A 15,250-nucleotide genomic window follows, 5' to 3' on the forward strand; every position below is an offset into this window, starting at 1 on the left:
GATGCTGCACAAAGGCTTTAATGAGAAGGAGCAAAAGCAGTGGCACAGAACACAGACCAAGGGACACGCGTGCGGGGAACAGGCAGGGAAAGAGATCGGCCCATTTGCCAAGGACAGAGGGGATGAGCCGCCGGCTTCAGCAGATCTGACCGCAGCGGGGGGAAGGCAGACACAGGCCTGACCCCCCCAGCCCAAGGGAGCCCCCAGAAGAAATGGGAACCCCCGCACTGCTGAGGGAGCTGCCCACAGCAGCCGACAGAGAGGATCCCACGGCTGTGCTCTGAGGGAAAGGAGGTGAGGATGGGGCCCGGCATGGTCACCACCACCGGCGAAGGCTCGATGAACACCGTGGAGTCAGCGCAGCGGGCGACACAGGGCTCACTGCAGCTGCTTGCAAGGGGGGTTGGGCCACAGGGGCCGCAGGGCTGAGGGGGACAGGGTCTGCAGCAAGACATCTCTCGGCGCAGGAGGCAAAGCTGCAACACAGAGCAGGGAGCACCAACCAGCCTCAGGATCAGTCTGTCTGTCCTTCAGCTCTCTCCAGGGACACATTTGGTCTTCAAAACACACTCTGTGCCTACAGCTCCCACGACCCTCCTCGTGCCCTGCGAGTGGCACAGCACAGGAAGGCCGCCCCACTTCAGGAATCGGACCCAGCACAGTGGCTTTAAGGCCCCTGTGGAAAGACTGGCCACAGCCCATGTCCAGATCAGACATGGCTGTGTTAGAGATGTCTGGGCACATTTTGCTACATGCACGGCAGGTGTGAATTCTGCTGGGCACATCCCCCTGCGGCTGAGCCCCATTGATCCCCTTCTGCTGGAACAAAGCCCCCTCTTCCCAGCTGTCCCCAGCCACCCCCATGGAAAGGCTGATGGCCCTTCAACAGTTCTGTGTCAGGGCCAAGCTGAGGCAGCCCAAGGATCAGCCTGGGCAGCCTCCATGACAGCAGTTCAGCCCACAGGGAGAGATGGAGCGGACTCAGGCTTACCTCGTTCCTCGAGGAAAGGCACACCAGAGAGGAGGAGGATGCAGAGCCTGGAGCAGCACAGCCTTTTATGCCGTGTCCCAGAGCCCTGTGGGGCCACAAACATTCCTTGTTCGTGAAACATCCAAACTCCTGGGAGTGGCCACTTGCGAGGCCTCGCTGCTGGTGAAGTCCCAGCCTCTTTCATCTCAAATGTTGTGCTCCCACTTCATACAACCCAGAATTGTGCAATGACTCTTAGAATCACCTGGGGATGGAATGGATCTTAAATCATCTAGCTCGGGCCCCCTGAAATTGCTTCTACAACTTTTCTGGAGAACCTGTTCTAGTGTCTCATTCCTCTCAGAGGAAAGGATTCCTTCCCGATATTCTAACCTAAATATATCTGCTTTCAGTTTAAAACCAGTAGCCCTTGTCCCATCCCCACACATGCCAACCAGGTGTCCCTCCCTTTCTTACCCAAATGTCTCCTGGGAGCCTTCTCTTCTCTTTGCTACACAACCCCAACCCTCTCAGCCCTGTCCTCACAGAGCAACTGCTCCAGTTGCCTGATGGTCTTTGTGGCTCCTCTGGACCCACTGCAGCAGGTTGGTGTGTTTCTTAGGCTGTGGGTCCTAGAGCTGGACACAGTACCCCAGCTATGGTGTCATGAGAGCCAAGTAGAGCGGGACAATCCCCTCCCTCAACCTGCTACCCACATGGCTCTGGATGCAGCCCAGGATACGATTGGCTTTCTGCCAGAACGTGGTGCAGGCTCATGTTCAGTATTTCAGCCATCAGAACCTGCAAGTCCTACTGTGCAGGGCCGCTCTCAATCCACTCATGGCCTAGCCTGTGTCCATGTTTGGGATTGCCCTGACCTTGGCACTTGCACTTGTTGAACTTCATGAGGTTTGCACAGACCCACCTCTCCAGCCTGTCCATGTCCCTCTGGATGGCATCCCTTCCTCTAGAGTACCAACCACATCACTCAGCTAAGGATGCACTCAATCCCTCCCCCCATGTCTCCCAACAAGTTCCCATCACCAAACCCTGAGAAAACACACTCATCACTGGTTGGACACCACTCAAGTTGGACATTGAGCTCTCGACCACAAGTCCTGGAGTGCTGCCATCCATCCAATTCCATATGCACTGTGCGGCCACTCCCCATAAAATCCACATCACTCCTATTTAGAGGGAAGGATGCAAAGAGTAGGTCCAGCAGTTCCTCTCCTCTGGTCAGGCTCCCTATCCCCTGTACTAGGAAGTTGTCCTCAACACACTCTAGCAGTTCCCAGGACTGCTGGCAGTTCCCTGTGCTGCTTTGCCAGCAGATGACTGAGTGGTTTAAGTTCCTCTCAGGACCAGGGCCAAGTGAGTAGGCTGTGTCCCAACATCAAAACAATTCATCTGTGTCCCAGAAGCGTAAGGCCAATTGGCTCAGAGGTCTGAGGCTGGAGTGGAGGAAGATTGGAGGTGGGTTTGTGTCACACAAAGGATTGCCTTTGTCACATTGCCCTCTTCATGGGGACAGTGCCTGCCCTGTCAACAGTGGAATTTAGCTATGAGACACACCTCGAGTGAGCCCTCAAGTGCTTTTGGTGCAGATGCACAAGCCAGGCCTGAGAGGCATTTCTCCCTAGGGGTCACTTTGACAAGGAGGAGATGGTGGGTAAGTTCAGGCGGAAGGTCAAGGCAGCACAGTCCCATAGAGAAGAAGAGATGCACCTCTCCAGGGCTGCGGCAAAGCTCAGTGGCAAAGTAGGATCACTGTGGGCCGGAGGGAAGCTCCTCATTGAGAGGACTGAGGACCACGAGGGCCTTGTTTTCTCTTATCAGTCTCTGCCACAGCCTACTTTTTTCTGCCCATGAGCCTGAGGAACAGAGGCAGATTCACAACCAAGACAAGAAAACCAAGGACTCAATAAACTGTCTCTCAAGGGACTTGTCTAAGGGAATCTCCACAGCTGTGTGTCCCTTGAAAAACTAAGCAGGGCCCTCATGCATTTTACAAGCAGAGCTCTGGCCTCAGCTTGGGAAGTTGAGATCCTCTAGAAAACAAGGAAATCAACAGGTAGGAAGGTGATCAAAGGCACGTGCCTACATCTCTCCCGGAAAGACAAATGGACCCATTCTCTCACACACAAATTGACCCATTTTGCTCAGTGTGTCACCCCCGAGGCCAGGATCTGCATGGCGGATTTGGGAAAGAAGCTGAGGGCAGGGAGCCCACAGCTCATGACTCTTTTTCCTGGGGCAGGCATCCCTATGCCCATTCAATGCATTTTGCAGTTCAAAGGGATATTGGATCAGTCTCCCAGAGCATGTGGGAATCATTGTGATGTGGAAGAGTTGGGAAAATCCATGAGCTTTAGGCAAACCTGAATCATCCTGATGTGGAAATGAGTGCACATGGTGCCCTGGACTCAGGCATTCCAGGGATACCAGAACACATAGCCTCATCTCTCCAAAATTTCTGCCTTTGTCAGGGGCATTGCCCGACCTTTTAGGGCCAGTCCCAAACCACCTTGTGTACATCTGTGTAATCCTGTGCTGCTGCTGCAGCTTTTCAAAAGGCATTGCCTTAACAGCCCACAAGCCCAGGTGAAAGAGAGTAGTCAGATGGCCCCCTTCCCCTGTGGCCAGTTCTTCTGTTTTATTTTTCTGTTAAAGAATTTTCCCCATACATGTTGCCAGGGGGACAAATTACTGGGTGCTTAAGAAAAACAAAAGACCCGGCCATAGGGGGAGGTGTCCAGCTGGCTAGTCTCTTTCACCTGCACTTGTGGGCTGTTAGTTCCCGGCATTTGGACGGAGAGGGTGGCTGGAAGGAATTCGTCAGCATTGGAGACTTCTGCTTTTTTGGCTGCTTTCCTTCTACTGGTGAAACTCCAGGATTCCCAAGCCCGCAGTTCCCTGCCCCGCTTGGAGCCGGGCTGCGGCTGACCTGCCCCCACCGTTGCTTCGAGCCTTCGCTACTCTGTAGCCCTGTTTGTCCTGCCTGCCAAGACCTCCGGGGGGTTCCCACCGCTGCTCCAGAGTCCGATACTTCTTGTCTGACACCCGGGATTTGTGCTCGTCACTGCTGTTCCAGCCTGCTGTTCCCGAGCGTCCGGCTGGACACTGGGATCGTCTGCCCAGGGGGTTTGTGAAGTGTTTGTTCCATCCCTTTCCGGGATCCCAGGCCACCAGTGCCGCGTGCTCCCTGAGCGCCCCCTGCAGCCACAGGGGAACCATCGCACCCGCCCCGCTCACCGGGAGCCGCCAGCGCCCCTGCCGGCTGCGAGCGGAACTGCACCCGAGGGGAAAGGGCCTGACAGCCGAGAAGGCTGGCACTGGGTTTGTGGTTCTGTCTGCTGTTACTGCCATAGTTACTGTTTTTTGTCTGCCTTGTTATACACATACAGATACATAATAGTTTTGTGGTCTCAAGGCCATGGGACGCAGGGCAACCCAGGATAATGGAGATTAGGAGAGACCACTGGAAGTCCTCTGATCCCGCTCTGAGAAGAACAAACTTCCCAGTTGCCTCCAGAAGCTGTGGGCCTTGTGCCATTGTCCTCTGAACACTGCCACTGTCAGACAGGTGCCCGTCTCTTGGACAGCTCTTCCAGGGATGCCCTGCACCCCTGGGGAGCTACCAGGAGATGGAAAGGGCTCCTACAGCTGAGCCTCCCAGGTCCTCGAGGGGGAGGACCACCAGGAGATGACACTGAGGCTGCCTGCACTGGTGAGCACATGCCACATGGCAGTCTGGAGAGCACAGGGCTGGGTATGTGCAGGGAATGCCACCTGCTCTGCACTGCATTGGCAGGCCAGTGACAAGGAACCCCTTTGGGGTACAAGGGCTGGAAAGCAGAGAGAAAGTCTGTCCCAAGAGAGCTTTCACCCCTGATCCTGAGAGTTCCTTACTGTCCATCTCTGGATCCCACCCCATAAGCCTGAGATCTGATCACCCCGTGGATGGTGCCCTTTCCTTGGCACTGCAGAGGCCACATCTGGGTTGGTGTCCCCATTTGGTGTCCCCAGGGACAAGGGAGGTGGTGGTGATCTCTTATGGAGTGAGGCACTGGCAGAGGACCAGGCAGAACATAAGGGCTGCAGCACCTGACGTATGGGGGGAGGCGGAGGGCACTGTGCTTGTGCAACCTGGTGGAGATGAGCAAGGTGTGGAGAGAGGCATGCAGCTGCTGTCTCCACCACCTCCTGGAGGTTCTGGAGAGAATGAAGCCAAACTCCACTGAGAGGTGCACTGCCAAAGGGCAAGAGGCAGCAATCACAAGTTGCAAGAAAAGAAATCCCAGGACTCCCTGGGGGAAGACAAGGGACAGGCCTGGGAGAACTGCACAAGGGACAGTGACCTCTTTCTTGAGCTGTGTCAGTGCTTAGAAGTCAGCAGGACAAGGCCCAGAGCCTGCTGAGGAACCGGGGCAGTTGGATCTGCCCAGAGCACTTGATAGGAGCACAAGACCTCCAGAGCTCCACCCAGACCTTCTGGGGTTGATCTGGTGTACGACAGCCCTTGAGCAGCCACCAAAAAGGCCATGCCTTGGGAGACAGCAAATGCAGGAGATTGTACCAGGTGATCCAGGATAAAAGGTGGGGAAGTGCCCTTCATGGCAGCAGAACATTGAGGACATGAGCTCTGTTAACCCTTGAACCCCTGAGTCTGTGGCACCCAGTCCACTGAAGTCCACGCTGGGTGAGTCAGGTTTGCCTGGAGCTCAGGGATTTTCCCAACTCTTCCACATCACCACGTGCTCTGGGAGACTGATCCAGTGTCCCTTTGAAATGCAAAATGCATCCAATGGGAAACCCCACTCCTGACCCAGAAAAAAGAGCCGTGAGCTTTGGGATCCCTGCCCTCAGCCTTTCCCCAAAGCCGCCATCCAGGTCTCTGGCCTCTGGGATGAACACGCTGAGCAAAAGAGGTCAATGTGGCTGTGGGTCTTTTTCAGGGAAGGACGTGGCATCTCTTTGATCACAAAACCAGATCGTGGTACAGCCTGTGGACCAGAAGCAAATCCCTATGGCTGGCACTCAGGCCTGCAGGGGACATCCTTCCAGCTGAACATGGACTTTGCTTGCCACTGAGCTTTGCCACCTCCCTGCAGAGCTGGGTCTCTTCCCCACTATGGGATTGTGCAGTGTTGACTTTCTGCCTCAACTGACCCACAGTCTTCTGTACATCTGTGATGACCCGTGGAAGTAATGACTCTCAGGATTAGCCCAAGTGCCTGCACTGAAAGCTCCTGAGAGCTGACCTGAGGTGTCTCTCATGGCTGAATTTAACTGCAACTGGAGCCAAATTAACCATCAAGAAGAACAAGTGACAGAAGCAACAGACACTGCAAAAATCCATTTAAACTCACCTTACACACCGGACTGGGAACTCCAAGTCAAGGGGCCTTAGGAAGCTGGGACACAGATGAATCATTTCCATGTGTGCTGGTGTGAAACTGGAGAAAAATGCCTGAGATGAAAGAGGCAGGGACTTCATCAGCAGTGAAGCCTCGCAAGTGGCCACTCCCAGGAGTTTGGATGTTTCATGAGCAAGGAATGTTTGTGGTCCCACAGGGCACTGGGACACGGCATAAAAGGCTGTGCTGCTCCAGGCTCTGCATCCTCCTCCTCTCTGGCCTGCCCTTCCTTGAGGAACGAGGTAAGCCTGAGTCCGCTCCATCTCTCCCTGTGGGCTGAACTGCTGTCATGGAGGCTGCCCAGGCTGATCCTTGGGCTGCCTCAGCTTGGCCCTGACACAGAACTGTTGAAGGGCCATCAGCCTTTCCATGGGGGTGGCTGGGGACAGCTGGGAAGAGGGGGCTTTGTTCCAGCAGAAGGGGATCAATGGGGCTCAGCCGCAGGGGGATGTGCCCAGCAGAATTCACACCTGCCGTGCATGTAGCAAAATGTCTCCAGACATCTCTAACACAGCCATGTCTGTTCTGGACATGGGCTGTGACCCGTCTTTCCACAGGGGCCTTAAAGCCACTGTGCTGGGTCCTATTCCTGAAGTGGGGCGGCCTTCCTGTGCCGTTCCACTCACAGGGCACGAGGAGGGATGTGGGAGCTGAGGGCACAGAGCGTGTTTTGAAGACCGCATGTGTCCCTGGAGAGAGCTGAGGGACAGACAGACTGATCCTGAGGCTGGTTGGCGCTCCCTGCTCTGTGTTGCAGCTTTGCCTCCTGCGCCGAGAGATGTCTTGCTGCAGACCCTGTCCCCCACGGCCCTGCGGCCCCTGTGGCCCAACCCCCCTTGCAAGCAGCTGCAGTGAGCCCTGTGTCGCCCGCTGCGCTGACTCCACGGTGTACATCGAGCCTTCGCCGGTGGTGGTGACCATGCCGGGCCCCATCCTCACCTCTTTCCCTCAGAGCACAGCCGTGGGATCCTCTCTGTCGGCTGCTGTGGGCAGCTCCCTCAGCAGTGCGGGGGTTCCCATCTCTTCTGGGGGCTCCCTTGGGCTGGGGGGGTCAGGCCTGTGTCTGCCTTTCCCCCGCTGCGGTCAGATCTGCTGAAGCCGGCGGCTCATCCCCTCTGTCCTTGGCAAATGGGCCGATCTCTTTCCCTGCCTGTTCCCCGCACGCGTGTCCCTTGGTCTGTGTTCTGTGCCTCTGCTTTTGCTCCTTCTCATTAAAGCCTTTGTGCAGCACTGCTGGAGAGTTGTGGTCGTTTGTTCTCCTCCTCCCTCAGCTACCACCTGCACTGCCAGGGTGAGTACTGGCTTCTGTCCTGAGGTTACCTGCAGCTGCACAAAGTACTCCCAGAAATTACACGAGAGCACCAAAGCCTCAGTCACTGAGCTTGGGTCTGTCACCTGGAGATCACGGTCTTGCAGGGCCCGGTGCCAATTTGTTCTTTGTGAGAGTTAATAAAGATATTTTGAGCAACTTTTCAGTCCTGTCAGAGCTTCTTCACCAAAGCATAGGAAAATCAATCTTATCTCTTCTGTTGGTGATGTTGGAATTTTCTCAATGGGATGAGTACATGATTGTGGGCTGGGAAGGAGAAAACCACTTCTTTTCATGGCTGGACGTAGGCAGTGTGGCTTCAACAGAGTTTGATGGCAAAGTTCACTCTGTTACTTCCTAAATGGATGAAGCATAAATAGAATATTGAATTGTAATCAATGTTTAATGTTTTATAGGGACACTGTGCATTTAGAAGTGTACGGTATGCAAAGGATATGGATACAAAATTAGAAGGGTGCAAAAGGGTTTAGAAGCACTCAATCCACAGTCATAGCAAGGACTTAATTATACATTCACAGTGACAACATTGAGACCATTATCAATTCACAGACACTCACACACACTGAGGCACAGAGGAGAGCACATCTGTATTCAGGTGTGTAAATGTACCTATTGAAAATGCCCCTCGGGCTCATTGAAATGTTCACATCAAATCCCTTTGCATTTCTCAACCAAGCGTGGGTGGGACTTTGAGGAGTGTGCGTGGATGTGTGTGTGGATCAAACCAGGCCTCGTCATCAGTGGTGGTCTTTCGAGCACCCCAGCTTTATGGTTCTCAAGCTGCAAGAGACGTTCCACCCAGAGGGAGGTGCTGGCACAGCCCGCTGTGGTCCAGGAGGCCTCCAAGAGCCTCACTCAGGACAGAGCTGTTTACAGGCTCACAAGATGATTTGCCTTAGTCATCAGTAAGGTTCCATCTCGGACATAATCCATGGTGGTAAGTTCTGGAAACAACTCCCAAGACATTTGGAAATTGTTTCCAAAACTGAAGCAACAATGGGGGTCTTCCACTTGGGCTACAATTCATCGAGAGAACGTTTCAAGGCTGTCGTGGGATGACTGATGATCCTTTGTTCCCCACCGTGGCTCATGCTGCTCATGGGAAGCTGATGCTGCTGTTATGGTCACGGCTGTTCCCAGCTGTATCATGCAGCAGCACCTGGTGTGGTGAGGGACCTTTCACTGCCCAGCTGGTTTGGTGAAGGGGATGCTTCCTCTTGCAGCTGGTTCAGTCAAGGCTTGTCAGGGGGAGGAGCACAGGAGAGGATGAATGACCACAGCCACAGGGCAGGGTCTCCCAGGTGCCTGGCTGAGGCCAAGGCTCAGGGAGCTGCAGCCGGAGACCCTGGGCTTGTGCCTCTCGGGCCTCTGAAATGTGGCCTCAGGGGCCCTGCTGGCTCTCTGAGGGTCCGAACTACAAAGGTGGAGTGGAGCTGTGGGGGTGCATTCCTCCCCCCTCCTTTTTCAGGCCGCACTGAGATCTGAGAAATGCTCATTAGGCCTCGGCCTTGAAAACAGCACGTTCCCAGCTCTTCCTGAGCTTCTCAGAAACACCGTCTCTTCCCAAGAACTGCTGTCTAACGAGCTCCTGTTTTCCTTATGACTGGTCTTGGAAAATACTTTTGTTGCCTGAACGCCATAACATTCCCGTTCTCACAGTTTCAAAGAAAGTGCCAACACAAACTGTGGCCAGGATGAAACATTGTTATGGCTAAAGCCCACTCTCTTGCGACCCTATAAACAGCGGTCCAAAATGAGACCACTTGAGTTCTCCTGGAGCGCAGCAGGCTGCAACCAGCAATCTCCCTCTGAGTGAGATGCCTCTCAGAGCCAGCAAACTCTCAGGTTTGCAGTACTGGGAGGATTGCCGAACAATTGCAAGTCCTGGGCTGACACCCTCACTCCTTGAGGCCCAACCCTTTGCCCGTCAGGAGATGCAAAGGCATCCAAAGTGAATATTTCACTGACCTCTGAGGGGAATTTTTCACAGGTACCTTGCTCACACTGACTCTTTATGTCTGTGTGCGTGCACATGCACGTAAGCTATAGCAAATCTGGGAGAAATACTGCTTTCTTAGATGGTTAAGTACCTTGGATATCTAAGTAAGTTAGGCCTGTAAGTAAAGTTAAGTTACAGTTATAAACTTACCTAAATGCTGCTAAGTGTTGTTCTTCTGCTAAGTTGCTAAGTATAACTTTGAAGTTCTATGTTAGGTTAAATGCTATTCAAGTGTTATTCCTCTGTTAAATTTTAAGGTTAAGATATTAATTAGGTTTAATGTATAGGTTAAGTTAAAATACTGTTAAGTTTGAGTGCTGTTAAGCTTTTAGGCTGTGTTCCTTTATATCCTTGCCCTCACTGTCTTTTGTCACACACACACGCACACAGAGACACACACACAAACACACACATTCCCCTAGGTAGTTCTTGGTTTATTTCTGTTTTGATTGCTTGGATTTTGTTTGGTTTTGTTGTTGCTTGTTTTTCCTTGTTGTGCCTTAACTGTTCTGTAAGTAGTAGAGTGACTCTTGCCAAGGAACTTTGTTGTGCTTTCATGTAATATTTAAATCTGGCTTTTGCTGATACCCTTGCCAGCAATTTTTTAAGCAATCTGAAACACTCGTTTGTAAGAGGAGCCTTGGCCCAAAGTGCCTGGGCATTGGTGTCATGGCACAGGGCATGTGATGTGCAGGGCAGGGAGGGCTGGAGCAGGTAGTTGTGGCCGAGTGGTGAAGGCGATGGACTAGAAATCCATTGGGGTTTCCCCGCGCAGGTTCGAATCCTGCCAACTACGGGGTGCGTGCCCCTTTTGGGCTGCGGGCAGCTGACCACTCTGCAGCCGCGACACAGCCCCAGAGGAGGGCTCCTGCGCTTGCAGCCCCGGCTGTTCCCGCAGAGCAGCTGCAAGGGAGGAGCTGCTGGCAATGCCTTTCATGGCTTCTGAAGGGCCTTCATCAGGGCAAGGGGAAAGCCTGAGGTGCACATGTAAGGGCAGGGGGACAAAAGCCCATTGCTGCTGCAAGGTCTGTGTCCTGCAGCCAAGCCACTTGGCGTGGGGGAAGCCCTGCAAGGGAGAAGAAGCTCAGAGATGTTGTCAGCATCAATGAAGAAGGAAAGGGGAAATGCAGACAGCACCTGGAGCTGACCATTTTGTCACCTCGCATTAGCACCAAGCGTGAAAGGCAAGGACCTGCAGCTTGACAGCCTGCTTAGCACAAAGTGCCTAGAACTCAGAGCTTTTCCTTCAGGGTAACCGTGAGCAGCGTTGAGCTCAGGCACCAGAATTTGCACAGCTAAAAGAGGAGAATTTCTTCCGTTGGTAATTCTAAGCAAAGGGAGCCTGCGTCCCTCCTTGGCCAGCAAAGAACCAAACTGTCGGGCAGGTGCAGTCCCGCAGCATGCTGGGAGCAGAGCTGGATTTCTGGGCAGGGCTGCAGCCGTCAGGATGTCGCTGGATTTCAGGTGCCCCCGTCCCTAGCAAGGCCCCGTCCCTAGCAAGGCCCAAGGCTGCAGCCTGCGTCCGGGATGCCTTGAGCACATGCAGCGCCAGCTTGGGTGGTCAAAGGGCAAGTGGCCGTGCAGGGCTGTGTGCGGGAGGCGTGGGAGAAGGGCAAGGCCTGGCCCTGGGGCTGTAGAGCGCATGCCCAAGGGAGATGAATTTTTTGGGGAGTCTGTTTTGTGGGGCGGGGGAGGCCAAGCGGAGAGGAAGGGAGAGAGCGAGAGCCAGCAGTGCCCAGGCAGGGTCAGGCCCGGCTGGGGGCAGTGGCAGCTGAGCCCCAGGGGGAGCAGAGTGGCGCAGCGGGAGCGTGCTGGGCCCATAACCCAGAGGTCGATGGATCGAAACCATCCTCTGCTAGGGTACTTTTTCACCGACGCTGCCCCACCCAACAGCTTTTACCCTGCTTGGCTCTAGCTCTTTGAGCAACCCTGGCCATAGCGCTCCTCTTGTCTCTGCCCCCACTACCTGCTTTTGTTAGAAATGCTACAACTTTTATAATTTTTTTAACTAACTTTAGTCAGGGGTTTGTTCACCTCTGCCCAGGAGGAGGGGAATCGAAGCTTTTCTTCAAAAGACTCTGTTTACCCAGGGTTTGAGTTTCGCTGGCTGGGGCCTGGTCGGTGTCAGTCAACAAAAAGAAGATTCCCAGATTATGAGAGTTTAACATGCATCTACAGGTTGGGAGTGGCCAGAAGATACAGAGGAGATAAATGGACATTAACATTACCGCCTGGTGTGGCTGGAGACACGTGGTCTGGGAAAAGATTGATAAGAGCACCAAATTAGCATCAAGGGAAAAGGGATCGATAACCCATAGGAGATTGCATACTAAGGATTGTGTAATTTAGGTCCAATGAAGAAGAATTTCTTTGGGGTTTTCACGTAAAAATATGTGAAAAATCTGGTAAAGAACCGTGTGTGATGGAAAAATTTCCACTGCACAAACCAGACACGTGTGGATGGAATAATTTCTATTGCAAATCTTGGCCAGAACACCATCCTGGCCAGAGTAAAGTAATGCCTAATTCTCTAGCATTGAAAAGATGTTGTTTGAGAGTTTCTGGTTTTCCCTAGGCTTTGGTGACACTTTCTCTTTGGCTTTCTCAGGCACCAACACTCCCAAAGGGCCCCTCAGCATGGCCTATGGGCAGCTGTGCAGCAGCAGGCACAGCTCCCCCCATGAGGCCCTGCGTATTATGGGCACACAGGTCTTCCTCCCTTCCCTGCAGGCAGCTCAATCCCCAGCTTCCCAGGCACAGGAGGGCACCTCCTCTAGGGGCAGAGGAGGCTCAGACTGCTCCACATGTGCTCAGCTCAAAGACCTGGGAGCTTTCTCCGTCCTCGTCTGTTTGCTGCCGTGACCATTTGTAGGGTGATCCAGGATCAGGGCCAAGCAGGTATTCCCAAGGGACACTGTATTGGCTAGAGGTGGCTGGGTGTTGGGAGTGGAGGAGACACAGGGTGCTGTGGGCACCATCTCTCTTGGAAAACCTTTAGCGGTTGGCCTGCCCAGGACACAGCTGGTTCCTGCTGCCACCACAACTCTGAAACATCTGTGAAGCTCGTGGCACCCTCAGCACCATTGCTGGAGCACGTGAATATTCCGGATGGCGCTCCATCCTACAGAGTAGCCATGGCACTGAAGAGGTTTCCTGAAAGGCCTGGGGACCACGGAGGATTCCCCAGTGAAACAGGACTTGTGTTCTACAACTGGAGGGGCTCCATTAGGAGCACCCAGCAGCGTGAGTGTGCTGAGCCCAAGTGTGAGAGCCAGAGGAGCGCAGGCACATGCCAGGAGCTGGAGCTGCGGTGTGTGAAGGGGGAGGGAGGTGTGGAAGGAGGGGGCAGCCAGTGTGAGAGGTGCAGGAGCTGGAGCCAGGCCAGGGTGTGAGGTGGCAGTGTGGGAGGCAGTGCCCGTGGGCACTGGAGGAGCAGGAGGCAGCGCAGGCTGCGGGTGGCAGGAGCGGGAAGCAGCAGCGCTGCAGGAGCCTTGCGGGGTAGTGCTTGGCAGAACTGCCCTCCAAGCAGGTGAGCAGGGCTCGGTCATTCCTGGCCAAGGCAGACCAGCTTTTCTTCAGCCTGGCTCCACACTGCCCAGCCTCTCCTGCTCCCGAACAGCGATGGTTCTTTCCCTCTGCAAGTTCTGCTCACACAGAGCAGCTGAGCTCCTGCTCCTGCTCCCCTCAGCCGGGCCTCCTGCTCGGCACTCTGGGCACCTCCCAGCCCAGCAGGCACAGACTGGCTTTGAGCCAGGTCGTCCTTGGCAAAAGCAGACTGCGGGAGCTGCTCTGGATCCTGCAGAGACTCCCAGAGAGCAATGAGCCACTGGAGCCAGGTGTGCAGAGATCTTGGTGGTTCTCCATGCCTGGGCATCTCGCTGGGGTTGCAACAGGGCTCAGGCACTGAGCCGCCTAGTTCCTTGCTTTGTCTCCAGCACTGCTTTGAGCAGGCATTTGGACTTGTGTCCTCCTGGGATGCCTTGCAGTGGAGTTCCTTCCGAGAAGAAGAGTTCCCAGAGAGGGCTCTGCCCTCGTTGCTCTCCACCATCGGCAGTGAGTGAACCTCTACCCCACAGGAACTGGAGCTCAGTCGTTGCTCAGCCCTTGGTGTCTCACCTGTCCTTTCTGCTTGCCTCTCCAGCCCCTTTCCTGGGTTCCGCAGAGGGTCTTTCTTTACCTTTTGTAGAGACGGGGCAATGTTTCCCTCCTATTAGTCCTTAAGGAGCGGGGCTGGTTTGGGCTGGAGAAGAGAAGGCAAGGGGGCTTCTGCTGGGGGAAGGTGACTTTCCAAGGCCTGCCCTGAGTCAGAAAGAGCTTGTTGCAATTTGGGAAAGACAAGATTGTTTGAGGTTTCGAGCCTAGCACTTGTAAGAGAGGCCACGCCGGGCCTGCAGAGGAGCTGTGCTGCTGCCCTGAAGGGTGGCGTGATCAGAGAGTGCCTGGAGGCCCTGCAGGAAGGCTGCACTTGGTGATGGATGTCCAAGGCAGTGGAGAGAAAGCCAGCCTCAGCCAGGGGCATAAGGCTGAGCAAGGCTGGGCACAGGAGCCAGAGGTGAGCTATGCAGGAGGTGCCATGGTGTCATGGTGAGCACTCTGGACCCTGAATCCAGTGATCTGAGTTCAACTCTCAGTGGGATGTTGGCCTTCTTGTTCCCTCAGCATGCTAACACCCTCACAGCTCTTCTCCAGGCTCCATTTCAGTAGAATAGGCCAATAATTTTGCCCTTAGGGAAGCCATGTTGTCTGTCACCTTTCATCTCCTTGTTTTCCACGTGCATTAGCAAAGTTTTCCAGTAGATCTTTCCCATTATCTTGCCGGGCACCAAGGTGAGACTGACCAACCTATAATTCTTCAGGACTTCCTTTTTTGTCTTTTTAGAAATGGTGGTTATGTTTCCCCTTTTCCAGTCAGTGGGAATTTCCCTTGTTGTACAATTTTTCAAATTTTATGGGTAGTAGTTTAGCAACTTCTGCCCGTTTCTCTTATCCATAAGCTGTTAAGAGAAATGAGACTGTTTTAGCCTTTAGTTACCAAAAACATTATTACGATGAATTCCATTAAACTTTAGCATATCGCTGTGGTGCTGGAGCCTGGACAGAACAGGTCAGCAGCCCTACACAGGGTGTCTGAGACATGCAGTCATGATTGTTAATCACGTCATTTCAAACTAAGTTCCCACATGAACCACAGTCTGTTTTCAAGAAAGAGTCCTACATATTAAATGACTCTGTGCTATGAACACAGACATTGTACATACCAGCATCCCCACTGAAGGGGAATAACAAGGCATTTGACCAGCCAGCACTGCAGAGATGGAAAAGGTGGAGGATGGAGAGCAATTTCACTCCAATGTGACACTGAGACATTTTATAAAGAACAGGCCTCCTCCCACTATACCCACAAATTGCATATCTGGCCTCATGATATGCAGTTCATGCCTCAGTCCCCACCTGGGCATTGTCAGTCTTCATCATAACCGTGCCAGAGCAGCACGCTTCCCTTGCCAGGTGCAACCACCTGCAGCAGCAAC

The 15,250-nt window shown here is 53.7% G+C and overlaps 1 long non-coding RNA gene and 2 other non-coding genes across 3 annotated transcripts; 2 read left to right on the forward strand and 1 right to left on the reverse strand.

Moving 5' to 3' along the window:
* Positions 1-6,486, reverse strand: LOC120410562. The gene is made up of 3 exons (XR_005602832.1): positions 6,343-6,486; positions 992-1,235; positions 1-476 (listed from the first exon to the last, which is right to left on the reverse strand). It is a non-coding gene; the product is annotated as an uncharacterized LOC120410562 (long non-coding RNA).
* A 3,947-nt stretch (positions 6,487-10,433) lies between these two features.
* TRNAS-AGA lies at positions 10,434-10,515 on the forward strand. The gene has a single exon. It is a non-coding gene; the product is annotated as a tRNA-Ser (tRNA).
* A 990-nt stretch (positions 10,516-11,505) lies between these two features.
* TRNAM-CAU lies at positions 11,506-11,577 on the forward strand. The gene has a single exon. It is a non-coding gene; the product is annotated as a tRNA-Met (tRNA).
* Positions 11,578-15,250: the final 3,673 nt, after the last annotated feature.

Source organism: Corvus cornix, chromosome 10 (genome assembly GCF_000738735.6).
Source record: "Corvus cornix cornix isolate S_Up_H32 chromosome 10, ASM73873v5, whole genome shotgun sequence".
Lineage (NCBI taxonomy): Eukaryota > Metazoa > Chordata > Aves > Passeriformes > Corvidae > Corvus > Corvus cornix.